The sequence below is a fragment of the Natrix helvetica genome (genome assembly GCF_964273705.1).
Source record: "Natrix helvetica genome assembly, chromosome: 5".
In the NCBI taxonomy this organism is placed as follows: domain Eukaryota; kingdom Metazoa; phylum Chordata; class Lepidosauria; order Squamata; family Natricidae; genus Natrix; species Natrix helvetica.
In genome coordinates, this window is record NC_138551.1 from 55,985,017 (window position 1) to 56,001,771 (window position 16,755).

The 16,755-nt window shown below is 43.0% G+C and overlaps 1 long non-coding RNA gene across 1 annotated transcript; it reads left to right on the top strand.

Moving 5' to 3' along the window:
* The first annotated feature begins 138 nt into the window (after positions 1-138).
* LOC309393830 lies at positions 139-15,906 on the top strand. Its single transcript, XR_014175645.1, has 3 exons — positions 139-1,258; positions 6,456-6,623; positions 15,483-15,906. It is a non-coding gene; the product is annotated as an uncharacterized lncRNA (long non-coding RNA).
* Positions 15,907-16,755: the final 849 nt, after the last annotated feature.

Sequence of the window (16,755 nt, forward strand, 5' to 3'; positions counted from 1 at the left end):
GAGAAACAAATAGCGCGATATCCGCAAGAAAAGCCCACCGGTGTTTTTATCCTTTGCGGTTTTTAAAGATATATTCTTCCGTTGACATCCAGAAATAGAAAAGTAGTGGGAAGGTGGGAGGGAGACAGGATCAATACATTGTTTATGTCTGCTAGTAGAATAGAATAGAATTCTTTATTGCCAAGTGTGGACGCACAAGAAATTTTTCTTTGGTGCCTATGCTCTCAGTGTACATAAAAGGAAAAAAATTAATTCATCTAGAATCACAACGCTTAGTGGTAGTCATAGATTACTAATACGCAATCAAGTCATACTAGGAAACAAAACAATATAAACAGGAAAGATACAACCAACATGGTTATAGTCATAAGTGGGAAGAATTAGGTAATAGGAAGGATGAGAAGAATAATAGTATATACAGTCTTAGGAAATAGTTTGACAGTGTTGTGGGAATTAGTTGTTTAACAGAGTGATGGCATTTGAGGAAAAAATTTCCTTGTATCTAATTCTTCTGGTATGCAGCGCCCTATAGGGTCGTTTTGAAGGTAGAGATTGAAACAATTCATGTCCAGGTTGTGAGGGGTCTAGATATTGTCTCAGTCTTCTTTTTGACTTGTGCATTATACAGGTCCGCAATGGAAGCCAGGTTGGTAGCAATTGTTTTTTCTGCAGTTCTAATTATCCGTTGAAGTCTGGGTCTGTCTTGTTGGGTTGCAGAGCCAAACCAGGCAGTTAGAAAGGTGCAGATGACAGACTCAATAATTCCTCCGTAGAACTGAATCAGCAGCTCTTTGGCCAGTTTGAGCTTTCTGAGTTGGTGCAGAAAGAACATTCTTTGTTGTGTTTTTTTATGTTAAGTGTCCATTTTAAGTCTTGAGATATGATAGAACCTAGAAACTTGAAGGTCTCTACTGTTGATTCTGTGTTGTCTAGTATTGTACGAAGTGGTACATAGGATGGTTTCTCCTGAAATCCACCACCATTTCTACAGTTTTGAGTGTTTAGTTCGAGATTGTTCCGATTGCACCACAAAGCTAGTTGTTCAACCTCCCATCTGTATGCAGATTCATCATTGTCTCGAATGAGACCAATTACTGTTGTATCATCTGCAAACTTCAGTACTTTAACAGAGTGATCTTTTGAGATGCAGTCATTGGTATATAGAAAGAAGAAAAGTGGTAAGAGTACATAGTACTGGGGGGAGGGGCGGCTGTACTATCACATGTATATCCCATGTCCATCCAGTCGCGGGAATCAGGTGGGATATAAATTTAATAAATTATCTCTTGATGTGATGCTGAAAGCTTTGTGGGTTGGATTAAACTGTGCTGCTTCAAAATTTTAATATTGTCAAAGATCAGTCTACCATTGGGGGGGGGGAGGTATTTTATTGTTATTTCTCTTAATGCATTCCACTGATTTGAAACGCAGGAGGATGAATTAATAAATGAAATAAGAAAAATATTTTGTAGAGGATTGAATGAGCTTCGAGGGTGGATTGCTACAGGACACCAACTTCTTCCAGAGCCACCATCCATCTTTTACAGGGTATCCTGTAACGGTATCCTCTGGCATCCTCTCCTAACCCAACTGTGTGACAGAAGTAGACTCTCACAATCTGTACTGCTTTTATTGTAATAAAAAGTCAAAAAGCTGAAAGGGAATATCTATTTTAGAATCACTTCCTAGTCATATGGCAACGGGGGCGTATTAAGGTGACTTAAGTAAATCAACTTTCTTCCCTCCTCTTCTTGGGAGATAACTAATCTCCCAACAGATAAACAAAACCAAACTTAATTTTAAATAAAGGAAGTTAAAAGTGTAAAAATAAATGTTTCACTTGAAGTATTAAAGTCAAAATAGTCAATGCTGATGAGAAATTCTAGAGCAGCTTAAATTAAGGTGAATAGCAGTTTGATTAAAGAAGAAAACTGCAACAGGACAAAGTAGTACTTAAAGTAGATCATAGGGGTTTTTGTCTAATATAGATAGACTTTCTCTATTTCCGTCTGAAGAGATAAGTATTTTTCATTATTGTTATCACTATCATCATCATCACAAGGAATTAACAAGAACATATGCCAACATTCACTTTAAAAATTCAGTTTCCTAATTAACAGCATCTCTCCCTCAGGATGATGTCAGTTTTGAAATCTGCCTGAGAGGATGTATTTTGGGAATGTCTTAAATTCTGCCAGATGGCAAGGAAATTACATGCCCGCAACTAAGTGTCTCTGAAGCTAACATGGCATAAAAGAATTGAAAGGAGAAAGCCTGATCTTACAGGTCAAATTTCATTAATAAAAGGTATGCAGAGAAATGAAGATACATATTTACAAGAACATGAATAAAGGGTACTCTTGAATTGAAGTTATTGCGCACATAGGAGGGAGATAAAGCTAAGCATGTTAATAAATACTACTCTTGGCAATCAAAACTTTAATAAGACAACAATGACACTTTTAGACAATTTAACAATTGAAAACTTGCATTCAAAGGTATGGTCTAAAAGCTATGATTGGAAAAATAATGGATAGAATTTGAATTTGAAATATATGAAGAAATCCTAAACTGTAAAAATGTTGAAAAATTGTAAAGCTATAGGAAAAATGTTAAAATATGGATGAATTTTACTTACAGAGTACCAGTGGTAGGTTTCAATTTATTTTATTACCGGGTGGGTGGGTGGAAACTCCTGCCACCGCTACCCATTCACCCGATCCAGGGCGAACTGGCAGAAACCTACCTCTGCAGAGTACCTGGGTGACTTTTTCACTTGCGTGAAGACTGTTTCTAATGATGAATATTGAAGAATGTATTATGTTATAAAAAGAGAAAATAGCATGAATAAATGCAATAACTGATGTGCACTTGGGCAAGTGTCTGGCAGAATTCTGATGAAAGAATGGAAGAGTTAATAATGAGCAAATCTGGGGGATGTAATATTGCTTTATGATGAACAGGGGATATAAAAACCAGATCTTTGCTCTTCAACATGTCATTGAAAAAAGTATAGATGTGAAAGTTTATTGCATGCTTTGATTCAGAAGAAGCATATTGTAAAGTGAATAGATTTGTTTATAATCTTGTACTGAATAGGTTTGGTTATTAATTTTTTGTGGAAAAATGGACTTAAAAGTTGGTTGTTGAATGCATTATTAGTAGTACCTCTGGAAGTAAACATGCATGAGAATAAATAGAATACTTAGGGAATGATGCATCATTGATGGAAGCTAGGGATGTGTAACGTCCTGTTGGTTTTTTAGCATATTTATGATAAATATACAAGGAATTAATGTGATGAGATGTATTGACTGAATATATACTGTTGTTTACAGATTATGCTATATTGGTGACTGAGAACTGAACAATTTGCAACAAATGTTAAGTACACTAAATGATACAGCAAGAAGGATCTGAAAATTAATGTATCAAAGACCAAAGTAATTACATGTTATGATAAATTGAATGATGTAATACCATGTTTCCACAAAAATAAGACGTAACCAGAAAATAAGCCCTAGCCTGATTTTTTTCCATGCTCCTAATACAAGTCATACCCCAAAAATAAGCCCCAGTTAAGGTTATCAGTTGTGTGGCTAGCACTGGAGGCGTCGAGAGCACAGAGGCTGACGGTGTCCAGCCACAGCTCATGCAGCGCAGGTGAGCTGGTTACCTGTCCAAGCAGCAGGTGGAGGCAGAGAGTCGGTGGGCTGGAGCGGGCAGGTGGCTATGGGAGGATCGTCTTTGTACAGCGGCACTGGCAGCAGACAGACGCAGAGGCATTGGGAGGGGGGATGCATGCAATCTGGACTTGCCACATGGGCTGTGGGAAAGCCGAGAGTCAGTGTGTCGGAGTGGGTGAACAGCCACAGAGGTTAGTCTTTGCATGGTGGCACTGGCAACAGACTAACACTGTCGGCCCTGCGGTTCATTGCTTCTTGTGTGCACTGGGAGGTGGCGGGGTTGAAGTTTCCCAACCAGGCTGATCACCCTGATATTGTGTTTCCCTGAAATAAGCCCCAATGCTTATTTTGGAGCCCCAAAAGATATAAGACGATCTCATTTTGGGGGAAACACGGTAGTTATACATAAATGGTGAAAAAGTAGAGCAAATAGATGCATTTCTGTACCATTAGAATATGTTTATTAAAGTTGGGTAAATGGATGAAGATGGCCAGTGTAGTTGACCATGGTAATATGATAGGCATGATGTACATTGACTTCAGCAAAACTTTCAACCAAGTCTTCCCTGAGATCCAAGTGAAGAAAATGAAAAAATCTAGGCTGGGCTCTGCTATCATCAGATAGATACAAAGCTGATTGAACAAAGGTACATCAGTGGAACTGAATGAACATTGAAGGAGTGTAAGCAAATATACCGGAAGCTTCTATTTTTAAACCATTCTGTTTTCATATTTAATAACATTTTAGATGAGAGATTAGAAAACATGACTGAAAAGTTAAAACTTTTATTATCAGATCTGCACTTTACTAGAAAGAGAGGGAGGAACAAATAAGCTAGTGAATGAGAAGTTCTGCCTGGCTGGAGGGGAGGGTTGCTAGGCAGCTGCTCCCTTGCAAGTGCTCCCAAAGAGGCGGGCACAGCCTCAGGGGCGAAGCAGCCATGAGATGACCATGCTCACAAGCGACCGCCATTCACTGACCTAGGGGGTATCCCTAAGGTGCCAAGGCACATGGCTCTCTGGCTGCTCCCCAGCTCCCGCGGCTTGGCACATTAGGGATACCCCCTAGGTCAATGATGGTGAACCTATGGCAACCGGAGCCATTTGTCAGGGCACGCGAGGCGCTGGCTGTCCATGCTCACAAACAAGCCGGAAGAATGGGGCGAAACCAGAACAATGAACTTCGCATGGAGCAAAGCAAAATCCTTTATTTCAGTAAGAAGACTCAAAGGCATGATGGGGAGACCATATTGGAAAACAGTACATGTAAAAAGGGTTTGCTTGTCTTGGTCAGTCACAAGGTGAACATGAGTCCATAGTGTGCAAAAAAACTGCAAAAAAAAAAAAGGCCAACACAATTCTATTTTATCAATAAAATATTCATCAAGAGAAATGACATTCCTCTCTGTTATGCATTAGTTAGATCATATCTACAATATTGTATTGCATTCTGGATGCCACATTTTAGAAATAATACTGACAAAATAGAGCTCGTTCAAAAGAGAGCAACCAAGATGATAATGGACAGGAAGGAAAACAAAAAAATGGTTGATGGTATTGGAAAAGAGAAAAGTGCAGGGAAATGTGATAATTGTTTTCAAGAATCTGAAGTGTTCTTGTGTAGAACACAGGGCTGTGTTGATGGAGTTGTTCCAGAAGACAGGACAAGAAATAATGAATTTAAATAACAAGGAAGTAGGTTTTGGTGGGCATCAAAGCTGTAACAGTAAAAGTTGTTAAACTACAATAGACAATAAAGCTGGTGAATCCTTTTGGGAAGGAGGTCTTTGATAAAAGGCTTCTCTGTCAGCAATGTAGTCACCGTGGATGACTTAAAAGAAATTCAGTTTTTACATTCTGTGATTCTGTGATTTAATAAATATTTATTCAGAGCACTAGATGGCACCTGTGCTGCATTTTTAAAGAAAAAAAATCCCTTTTCTTACCTCAACTTCTGACAGTCACAGTTTTTCGGTACCTGGGTTTGTGGATGGGTTTTTTTTGGGGGGGGGGGTAGATCTATGGGTGTGATTTTTAATGTATTCCTTCAGTACATTGATTTTTTAAAAAATAACAACAATGGAAACTAGCAGATTTGGAAGGAAGATATAATATATCCCATATCCCTATCATCATAGTACTTTCAGACATTTGTTTCTGAAACACTGATAGTGATAATGCAGAGAATCTACTGAATGAGTTGCAATAAAAGTTGTTTGATTATTAGAAAAAAGAAATTGTGCATAGTATTAATAATAACTCTTTAATAAATTGTTGAGCTCAGAAAACCAAATTGACTATTTGTAAAATTCTTGAGCTAAATATTGTGATCCAGCCACACAAACAATTCAAATTCAGGGTTCACTTTTCTGATGGATAATGGGAAGGAGGTCTTTGATAAAAGGCTTCTCTGTCAGCAATGTAGTCACCGTGAATGACTTTGCACTAAGTCAGAAAGTAGGTTTGGTTCTGACTTAATATGATCTGTCCATTCTGGCTAAAGGTTTAATCAATTGTCACTTTAAATTGCCAATTTAAAAAAGAACACACCCCAAAAAAATTCTGGGACATCAAATGAAAACCATAATAAAATTAAATAGTTATAAACTTGATATGATTAAAATATGCATTTTACAAATACTAAAGCAAAACTGGACAAATTGATTAATGACTTACTACTAGCTGGAACTAGGCACACTTTGTAATATTTAAATTCAGCCAATAGCTTGCCAAAATCTAAAGTGGTTGCTATTTTTTTTTACAAAGCAGGAATCGGAGCATCTACTTTTATCCAAAACTGGTAATGGTGATCAAAAAGTGGATTTCACTCTCTCAGTCTCTCTTATCAAAAGAAGATTTCCATTCTTCAGTTGCTAAACTACGGTAATTTGTGTGTGCACAGTACCATATGACTTTAAACTACCTTTCTTTACAAAGGTGAGCACCCAAATACGTTGGATTATAGTCCCATAATCTTTTAGCCACCGTGGCCAAAGGAAGGATGAGCAAAATTTTGATAAACATTAAGCAATCAAGAGAACTGGGGAATCATAGAAGGTACAAAGCAAGAGAAGTAATTCACATAATATATAAACAGGAAATTACTTTTCTTCTGGACTGCAGTTTGAAAAAAGTTGGTAGTGTAAAAAAAGTTTCAAGTGAAGTTACTTAAGATGTTCTAGTCAGAGGTGACAATTACTAGAAAACAAAGAAACTGATTCCCTTTATCGGCTTATAGTGCATAATATCCCTTTTTTGTGTGTGAGATACCCCTTTATTCAAAGAGATGTTCAAAAAAAAAGCTCTTTTAGGAACAAAAGTTGGTCTGCCACCATGGTTTACAAATGACAACAGTTTGCATTACGTTCTAAACTAAAACAAGCCACACAAAACCAACCTTTAGATGCTGGGTTTAAATGTTTCATGTGGCTGTTCTAATGACCATACGAAGTTTGGTCATTTTAATATCAACCTGCTGGAGGCTCCCTTCCATTTTACCCACCCATGCTCAATGTTATTTATAATTTATCATAACCCTCAAGTTATATTGTGCCTGCATACTCTGAACCACAAACTAGCCAATCACATTTCAGCTTAACATTTTTTTGCAAACTATTACATTAGTTTTTGCAAACATGATTACTAACCAGAAATGGATTAATTGAATTTAAGTTAATAGTTAAGGCGATCGTGGGTAAGAGAATCTATGGAACTCAAGCCAGCGTAAATGAATTCAAAATAAAAAATCACATTCCAGGAAAGTGATTGAGGTGTATTTGATCTGGCAAAGTCTGGTCTAATTGGTTTGATTCATATAGTAGATGAAAATGTGGTAGCTCCTCTGGGTCTCAGTATCTTATGCAAACCCCTAGAACTGATTTAAAACAATTGAGACCACAGCCATGTGATGACAGAATTGCAGCTGAGAGGTACATTAGAAGTTGTAACTGAATTCTTTCTCCTGTGCGCTGCTTGGAGAGTCCAAGCATGGGTTAACACAGCCTAACTGCCCTAGGACTGACTGAGTTTTTTCCTTGACCACGCCCCCTTTGCCTCTGGCAGGTCAGTTTTAAAAACTCAGTCCGCCCGATAGGACTGTTGCAGGGGAGTTCCCCAGTTTAGGCTTTTTGCTTGGACTCCCCACATCAGCATTTAAAGAAATTCCTGACCATTTATTTTTGACATTCAGCTAAGGCTTTTCTTGACAGCTCAGGAGGTCTGATATTCATTGTCTGCTGCTTGTAGGCTGAGCGAGGTAGGATTGAGGCTTGTCCGGCTCCAGCTGGCGAGCGGAATCGCTACAAGGGACTACCAGCTGTTTGGCGCTGGGGATCTCTTCCTTAAAGCCGCGGAAGCCTTTTCGGAGCCTTAAGTGTCCTAACGGCTTCTAAATTCTGCCTGGCAACAGCGGCGGCCATTTTAAACCTTTCGCGCCCTTTTCTCCACTTCGGAGAGGGTTGCCTTGGTTACTGAGGCTGCGCGCGCAGCGGCGGCCATTTTACAGCACCAAATTGCCTCAGGATTCAAACGGCAGAGTTTGCAGACCTCGCAGTCGGACCTCGCCAGTAGCAGCAGCAGCAGCGACGCTTAGTGACTGAGGGCCTTGTCCGGGGCTCCGGCAAGGCCGAACATCTTGAATACAGCCGCTTTCGCACTCTAAGGCAGGGATTTCGCCGGCTGGCTTCCCTTGCCTATTACAGCAACCGCGGACGTTTCGTGGCCGTCTGGCTCGTCCCAGCGGTGCCCTCCAGACCCATCCAGCCTTCCTGTGACTCCAGATCAACAATGGCAGATGAAGGTTTGGAGGTGCAGGCTGGGCCTTCTTCCAAGAGGCCCAGAGTGGAGCCCCCCCCCAAAGGAAACAAGGGAGGGAGAGGCAATCCCAATAGATCCCCTTCCCGAGCCTCAGGGGACTTACCCACCAGTAAGGAGGGAACCCGTAGAGGCCATACCTCACAGGCCCAGAAAGCCAGCAGGTCCCCAGATCGAGAGGAGGCATGGGCAAGGCCTCATTCTCCCCAAGGGAAGGTTCAGGATCAGGATTCTCCCCACCAGGATGGATCACCTCCATCAACTGGGGGGATTTCAAGGGACTCCTCCCCAGATGCCTCCTGGGGCTACCCAGACTCTCCCAGTTCTTCTGTTAGGGAGGAATTGGAACCATATCAAGATATATTTCAGAGGGAGGAAAGGAGAACCTCCAAGGGCTCCAAGGGACGCCCAAAAGAGGACAAGGGTCCCGCATTATCAGCTGAAATGAAGGAGATCATAGCTAAGGCCATCTCCCAAGGAATAGCTGATGGTCTCAAACAGAAAGAGACTGGTTCTGCTAGCACTCCTAAAGCCAGGGCAATCCCTGCCCCTGTAGGAGACCAAGCCCCTGCTTCGCCTGGCACTTCTATTGCCACGGAGGACACAGGATTGGAGGAGGGGGAAATAGAGGATTTTGAATTATCGGAGGATGAGGACCTTCCTCCTGATAAACCGGCCTTTACAGGGTTATTTAAACCATCCCTGTTTAAATCCATCCTTCACAAGGCCATAGCAGCCACTGAACTTGGGCCCACTCCCAAGAGTGCCTCAGCCACCCCCCCTCCCACTAAGGACCACAAGGAAGGTTTATTCCAGGAACCGTCACCTACCCAGGAAATGATTCCCGTTCCGGACTTATTCCTGGACGTAGTCCAAAGGCAGTGGGTCCAACCTGGTACCCTGACCAATCCCAGCGGGGGGGACAAATCCCTTTACGCTGTAGAGGACAAAATGGATGAGGTGCTGAAGTTGCCTGAGGTGGATGCCCCGGTGGTCTCTCTAACTTCTCCTTCTAATCTTCCAGCAGATTTACTCGAGGGACTCAAGGCCGAGGACAAACGCTCAGAAAAGGCGTGCCTCAAGACGCACCAGGCGGCTGCCTGGGCCATTAGAGCATCCACCTCGGCATCATTCTTCACCAGGGCTTCTCTCCTCTGGCTAAGACAACTCAGGTCCAAACCTCCCTCAGCAGGTTCTAGATGGCGGCATGATATCAATAAAATAATAACCGCCGTAGAGTATTCAGCAGATGCCTCCCTTAATGCAGCCAAATTCGCATCTAGGGCCTTGGCGTCCAATGTGACATCACGTCGCCTGCTGTGGCTCCGCCACTGGCAGGCTGACATGAAGGCCAAATGGAAGCTTGCTTCCGCCCCATTTAAAGGAGGGCAACTCTTCGGAGAGGCCTTGGAGAAGTTTGTCATAGAAACAAAGGACAAACGCAAAATTCTCCCGGCCACCCTGAAGAAAGCCGAACGTAAGGGTTCAGGTTCATTCAGGAGACAGCCCTTTAGAGCGCAGGATAACTCTCAAGCTTCCGGCTCTAATTCTTCTTATCAGAGGCCATTTCCCCAGACAGGTGACAGGGGACAGGACAGGACAAATTTCGGATCCAGGGGAAGGCAGCAACAACAGCATTCCTTTCGGAAGCCATTTCGTGGGGGATCCAATTCCCGACAGTTTCGTAGGGGGAAGTGACCATCACAGGAATCCTCCCATAGGGGGTCGGCTCCAAATATATGCCGACAGGTGGGAGGAGATAACTTCGGACACTTGGGTCCTCAACACGATCAGGAGGGGCCTAGTGCTGGAGTTCTTATCCTTCCCTCAACAAAAATTTATTCGCTGCCCCATCCCCAAGAATCCCCAAAAGAAAGATCTCATGCAGAAGGAGATCCTCCATCTGCTCGAAATCAGGGCCATAGAACCGGTTCCCAAAGAGCAGGAGAAACGAGGATATTATTCCATCCTCTTTCTAGTCCCAAAGAACTCAGGGGGGTGGAGGGCCATCTTGGATCTAAAGTGCCTAAATCAGCATCTGGCATACAAAAGGTTCAAGATGCAGTCCCTCCACTCCATCCTGGCTTGCACTCGACAGGGGGATCTCCTCACATCGATAGATTTGAAGGAAGCTTACCTCCATGTCCCCATTCACCCTGCCCACAGAAGGTTCCTGAGGTTCCACTACGACGGGAGGCATTATCAATACAGGGCCCTCCCATTTGGCCTCTCGTCTGCCCCCAGGACCTTCACCAAAATCTTGGCAGTGGTGGCGGCCCACCTCCGGAATCGACCAATTCGGCTAGAGTGTTATCTAGACGACATAATAATTCATTCTTCCAATCAGAAACAGGCCCGAAGGGACGTTCAGGTGACCATACGGACTCTACAACACCACGGGTTTTCAGTGAACCTGCAGAAGAGTCACCTAGAACCGACCACCCGAATCCAGCATCTTGGCGCCATAATCGACTCCGTCTCCTGCCAGGTATTTCTGTCTCCAGACAGGAAGGCGAATCTTCAGAACAAACTTCGTCTATGCAAAGCTCCCAGGTCAGTGCCGATTTTACAACTATCCCAGCTCCTGGGCATCATGATCTCCTGCCTAAAGGTGGTTCCCTGGGCACGACTTCACGCAAGGGAGCTGCAATGGTTCCTTCTGCCAATGCAGAGATCAAGGGACAGCAACTCGTTAAGACGCGTGAAACTACCGCCAAAAGTACTTCGCTCCCTGCATTGGTGGAGCACAGCGGCGGTCAGGAAAGGGTGCCTCTTCAAGGAGCCCGAAAGGCTGGTTGTAACAACAGATGCCAGCCTACAGGGATGGGGAGCGCACTGCCAGGGACATCTTGCGCAAGGAAAATGGACACAGAGGGAGGCGGCCCACAGCATAAACTGGCTAGAACTGAGGGCCGCTCGCCTCCTCTACGTCACTTTGCTTCTCAGATTGTGGGTCATCATGTACTGTTGTTAACAGACAATGTTGCCACAAAGGCCCACATCAACAGGCAGGGAGGCACGCACTCCAAAAATCTCATGCAGGAGGCGGAACTATTGTGCAGATGGGCGGAGCGACATCTGGCGTCCATAACAGCGGACCACATATCGGGGACGAGCAACCAAGAAGCGGATTGGCTGAGTCGGCAGACGATAGACCACTCAGAATGGCGGCTGCATCCAGACATCTTCTCTCAGATCGTGGAGAAGTTCGGCAAACCGCAAGTAGACCTGTTTGCAACAAGCACCAACACACATCTGCCCCGCTTCTTCACTCGATACCACTCGCCCTTAGCGGAAGGGACGGATGCGCTGAGGAGCACTTGGCCCTCAGGACTCCTGTACGCGTTTCCACCGCTCCCTCTCATACCCCAAGTAGTGACCAAATTACTGTCAGAAAAGGCCGATCTAATCCTAGTGGCCCCTCACTGGCCCAGGAGGTCCTGGTACGCGGACCTTGTCAGCCTTTCCATCCAAAGTCCGTGGAGGATTCCTCAGGAGCAGATCTCCCTCAGCCAAGGTCACATCAAGCATCCAGATCCCCAGTGGCTGCAACTAGCCGTTTGGCGCTTGAGGGGGACCTCCTGAGGAAGCAGAGATTTTCAGACAAGGTCATCAGAACTATTCAAGCGTCCAGGAGACCTTCCACTACTAGGATATACGAATATACGTGGAACGCTTTTTCATCTTGGTGTCAGGGCAAGGGTGTGCAAGACATTTCGGCTTCAGTGCCAAATTTGCTAGAATTTCTCCAAGAGGGTCTGGACAAAGGTCTCGCGCCCAATACGCTCAAGAGACAGGTGGCGGCACTATCCACCATTCTTACCTGTAAATCGGCTAGATCACTTAGTCAGCACCCACAAGTAAAGAGCTTCCTCAAGGGGGCGATGAACATCTCTCCTCAGGTGGTTCATCGATATCCCTCCTGGGATTTGCCATTTGTCCTGAAGGCCTTAACGGGGGCTCCCTTCGAACCTCTCAGGAAGGCAAGCCTCCATCATCTGACTATTAAGACGGCCTTCCTCATAGCTATAACATCGGCTCGCAGAATTTCTGAATTGGCTGCGCTGTCTGTGAGGGAGGACCTTTGCATTATTCATACTGACAGAATCATTCTGAGACTTGATCCATCTTTCATCCCAAAGATGAATACTCAGTTTCATAGAGCCCAGGAAGTGATCCTTCCTAATTTTTGTCCAAATCCAGTACATCAGAAGGAAAAAATCTGGCATAAATTAGATGTAAGAAGGGCAGTCAAAATTTACATAAAGCGATCAAAGGATTTTCGGCGATCCGAATCCCTATTGGTCTCCTTCCACCCTGGGTCCCTTGGTCGCAAAGTTTCATCCCACACGATTGGGCGTTGGCTGAGGGCTTGCATCAAGCTAGCCTATGAGACACAAGGCAAGACTGCACCACGAAGAGTAACCGCGCACTCAACAAGGAGCGCTGCAACTTCAGCTGCTTGGGCGACCCAGGCGTCCATCATAGACATTTGCAGAGCGGCCACGTGGGCCTCGCCTACGGCGTTCATCAAGAACTATAGGATCGATATCTTTGCCTCGGCAGAAGCCTCCTTTGGAAGACGTATACTACAAAGGGTTGTGGAGGCTACAAAGGTCAATGACTCTGCCCGCCCTGGGACACGATAGCTTGGGTATGTCCCATGCTTGGACTCTCCAAGCAGCGCACAGGAGAAAGACCGTTGGCTTACCTGAACGGTCGTTCTCTGGGCGCTGCGGGAGAGTCCAAACCCACCCAGGGTTCGAGGATCCAGATCCAAAACTCTGCAGAGACTGGTTGAAGGCGTCCTATTGCACATTTCGTTTTTAAAACTGACCTGCCAGAGGCAAAGGGGGCGTGGTCAAGGAAAAAACTCAGTCAGTCCTAGGGCAGTTAGGCTGTGTTAACCCATGCTTGGACTCTCCCGCAGCGCCCAGAGAACGACCGTTCAGGTAAGCCAACGGTCTTTCTAAGCAAAAGAATTCTCAAAAGTAGCATATTAAAGAAAAATCTAGTAGAAAACCCTCTTCCTGACAAAACGTCATTGTGTGAAAAGTGTTTTTCTTTATTTTTATGGAAAGAGAATGGTATAATTTAGAGCCAGGCTTATTTGTTCTAGTGTACCAATAATAATCTTATGGCTTATTAGAACCACAGGCTGTATTTAAGCTGGCTTCATATACATTTGCTATGCCATCTGGTTATAAGCCACAAATCACGACTTACAACAGTGGCTACATTTACATAGCACATAAAATCAAAACAATAAACTACATTATGACTTTGTACAATTTGTGAATCCAGTTTTCCTGTACCACAATTAGCCCAAATGAATTAAGCATCTTTGTTGGTAATTTTGGGTGAAATAACCATATGACTAATATATTTAAATATATTCATCAATTGTTCCAAATTGGTCAGGGGAACTGAACCTTCTTTTGTGACATAATCTCAACCAACTGCATCCTATCCAGGAATGCTAGAGTAGACTGGCCACGTAACCCTTCATGCTTGATGAACCTTCCATATAGAAAATGCCACAAGATAGTGAATATCCTGAATGTGTCAGCGCTTTGTATATATTTCTTAATTGGTGGGATGTGAGTAATAGTCTGTAAGATAGTTTTTAGACAATTCAAGATTCTAGATTACATAGAATAGCATGAATATGCTTCAAAAAATGGCCTGTGATTGTACTTTAGCACAATAGTCAAAATATGCCAAAACATATCGGCACTGTCTTTACTTTTAGCAGGAAATGGTGCCTAGACTATATTTCTCTTCATTCAACTCTTAATTGACCACACCTATGATAAGTGGCAGATACCAATATGTGGGTCTATCTGGTGTCAACTATGGCATAGGAATACAATGAACAAATGAATGAATCATAAAACTTAAAGGGCAAGCATGCAGTAAATCTGGATGAAGGGAGTCTGATCTTGAGGAATGGAACTGATGAATACACTTAGAGATACCATGATCAGCAGTGATACCATGATCAGCGGTGTCAAACTCTGGGCCGGATGCATCCCACACAGGCCACACCCACTCCAGTTCTGCAAATGGGAAAAATGGGAAACGTCACGTGATGGCAGCATGATGTGGCGAGTTTGACACCTGTGATGTATGGGAAAGTGTGGATTAAATGAATGAAAATATATGTCAAATAATTGGCATAACTAGACTAATGTTGGTTCATATGAAAGTAAGAACTAATAGTTTGGAAATTAAATCTTAAATGCCAGTGCGATGAGAATATTTGTCTATATCACAGTATATAGGTACATTGTAGCAGAGGTGGTATTCTGCTGGTTAGCCCCAGTTTGGGCGAACCAATAGTGGTGGTGGCGGGAGGCTCCGCTCACCCGCCCAGACGTCATCATGGATGCTCTTTGAATGTGCAGAAGTGCCTCGCGTGAGCGCGCTCCTGGTTCCCACCCGGTAGCGAAGATTAGAGCATTTCATGCCTGTGCTGTAGCAATGAGATTACTTAGATACAATAAAACTAATCGGATGGAAAATGCTTTACAAATTGTAGGCTTCTGATGTGTTATTTGTTTATTTTGTTTTCAGTTTAAAAAAAGTATCAGAAAATTACAAATAAAACTTGGTTAGAAAATCAGAAATATACACATACATAAGAGCCTGTTTAATCTGATGGTTAAGGCATCAAGCTAAAAGCTGTGAGTTCTAGTCCTGTCTTAGGCACAAAGCCATCTGGGTGATTGGATCAGTCCCTTTCCTAGTCTTAGAAAGTAGGCCATGGCAAGCACTTCTGAAAATCTTGCCAAGAAACTTTCACTTTCCCAGAATCAAGGCTAACTTGAAGGCACCCACACACACATACATTAAGGTGAAAATATTCCTTCATTCTACTCTGTGGTATAGTTATTGATCAAAAGAGTTGATTCTACCTTAGATATTAATACACTAATACTGCCTATCTGGTTATATGACTAATAAAGTAGTTTCTTTCCACAGAGCTACTGATGACCAATTTGTACAGCTAAAAGGAACAAAGATAATACACGCCATATTCATCTGAAAGAAGCCACTCCCAGGAATGAGTCATAGTATGTGATATTTAACAATAAACATAAGAGAATGGGCAGAAGAAGCAACAGAGCAGAAAAAAAATGAGTTATTTTGTATTTACTTTAGCAGTTTCTGCCATCTTATGTAAATAGTCTCTTTTTGTGTGTATGTATCTATAGAATTAATATCTGTATATACCTTCAGTGAGTAACATAAAATAGTTGAAAGGAATGATGTAGTTGTCCAACCACTGAAAAATAAAAATAACAGGCATGGGTAATCCCTGTGTAATAATTAAAACATGCAGTATTTTTTTTCTGTAGACACTAGATTTTTATTAATAAAATATGCTTTCTCTCATCTACTGTTTGAGATGGTTATGAATCTTACTGAAATAAATCACAAATGTGAATCCTGCAAAAAGATTGCATTTTGTGAGTTAGTAGCTGAAAGTGAGTGCTCAACATTCTTTGAATTCAAACAATTGTGGAAAACAAAAAATTATTTTATGCTGTTCAGTAAATATTTGTGGAAGAACTAGTTGGGCAGAAAATATTGATACTATAGGTATGGTATTACATTAGCCTTTTCCACTCTAGATACTTCTAGATATGTACATTACTTGTATACATTTTAGAGAGCCATAAAAATATTATAAGAATGGTTGTGGCCCGTGTTGTGGCCTGCCAGTGGCCAGTGGAGCTGGCAGCAGATTCGGACAGTGAGGAGGTTGGGGAGGAGCATGGACCAGTCTTGAAGTCTGGGGAAGGCTCTGATGAGTGATCTGCATTGGGGGCAGAGATGGGGCCAGAGTATCTGACAGTTATCAGCTGGTTTCGGAGTCAGACATCTGTGAGGCAGATGAACAGCTGGAGCCTGTTCCCAGTGTGCGCATGCGCAGAGTTGCCAGACGAAGGGAACATCTAAGGAACAAGGGTTGACTTGGGAGTAAGTCCACAGGTGGACAGCAAATGGCCCCTCCCAAAGTGAATAAAAGAGGAACAAAAGGGGATGGATGTTTGCAGCAGACAATTAGTTTATTCCTGCATTCTTGTCAAGTATTGCGGCATCTGAAAGATATAAGCCTGGCCATCTCCAAGCCTGATAAAGTCGTTAATTGTGAACTATCTTGAAAGACTGTGGGCCAGGACTTTGCTGGAGAGGAATTCACTGTAAATTAAATAAAAGGGGTTTATCAGGACGAGGACTCGGCTTCATG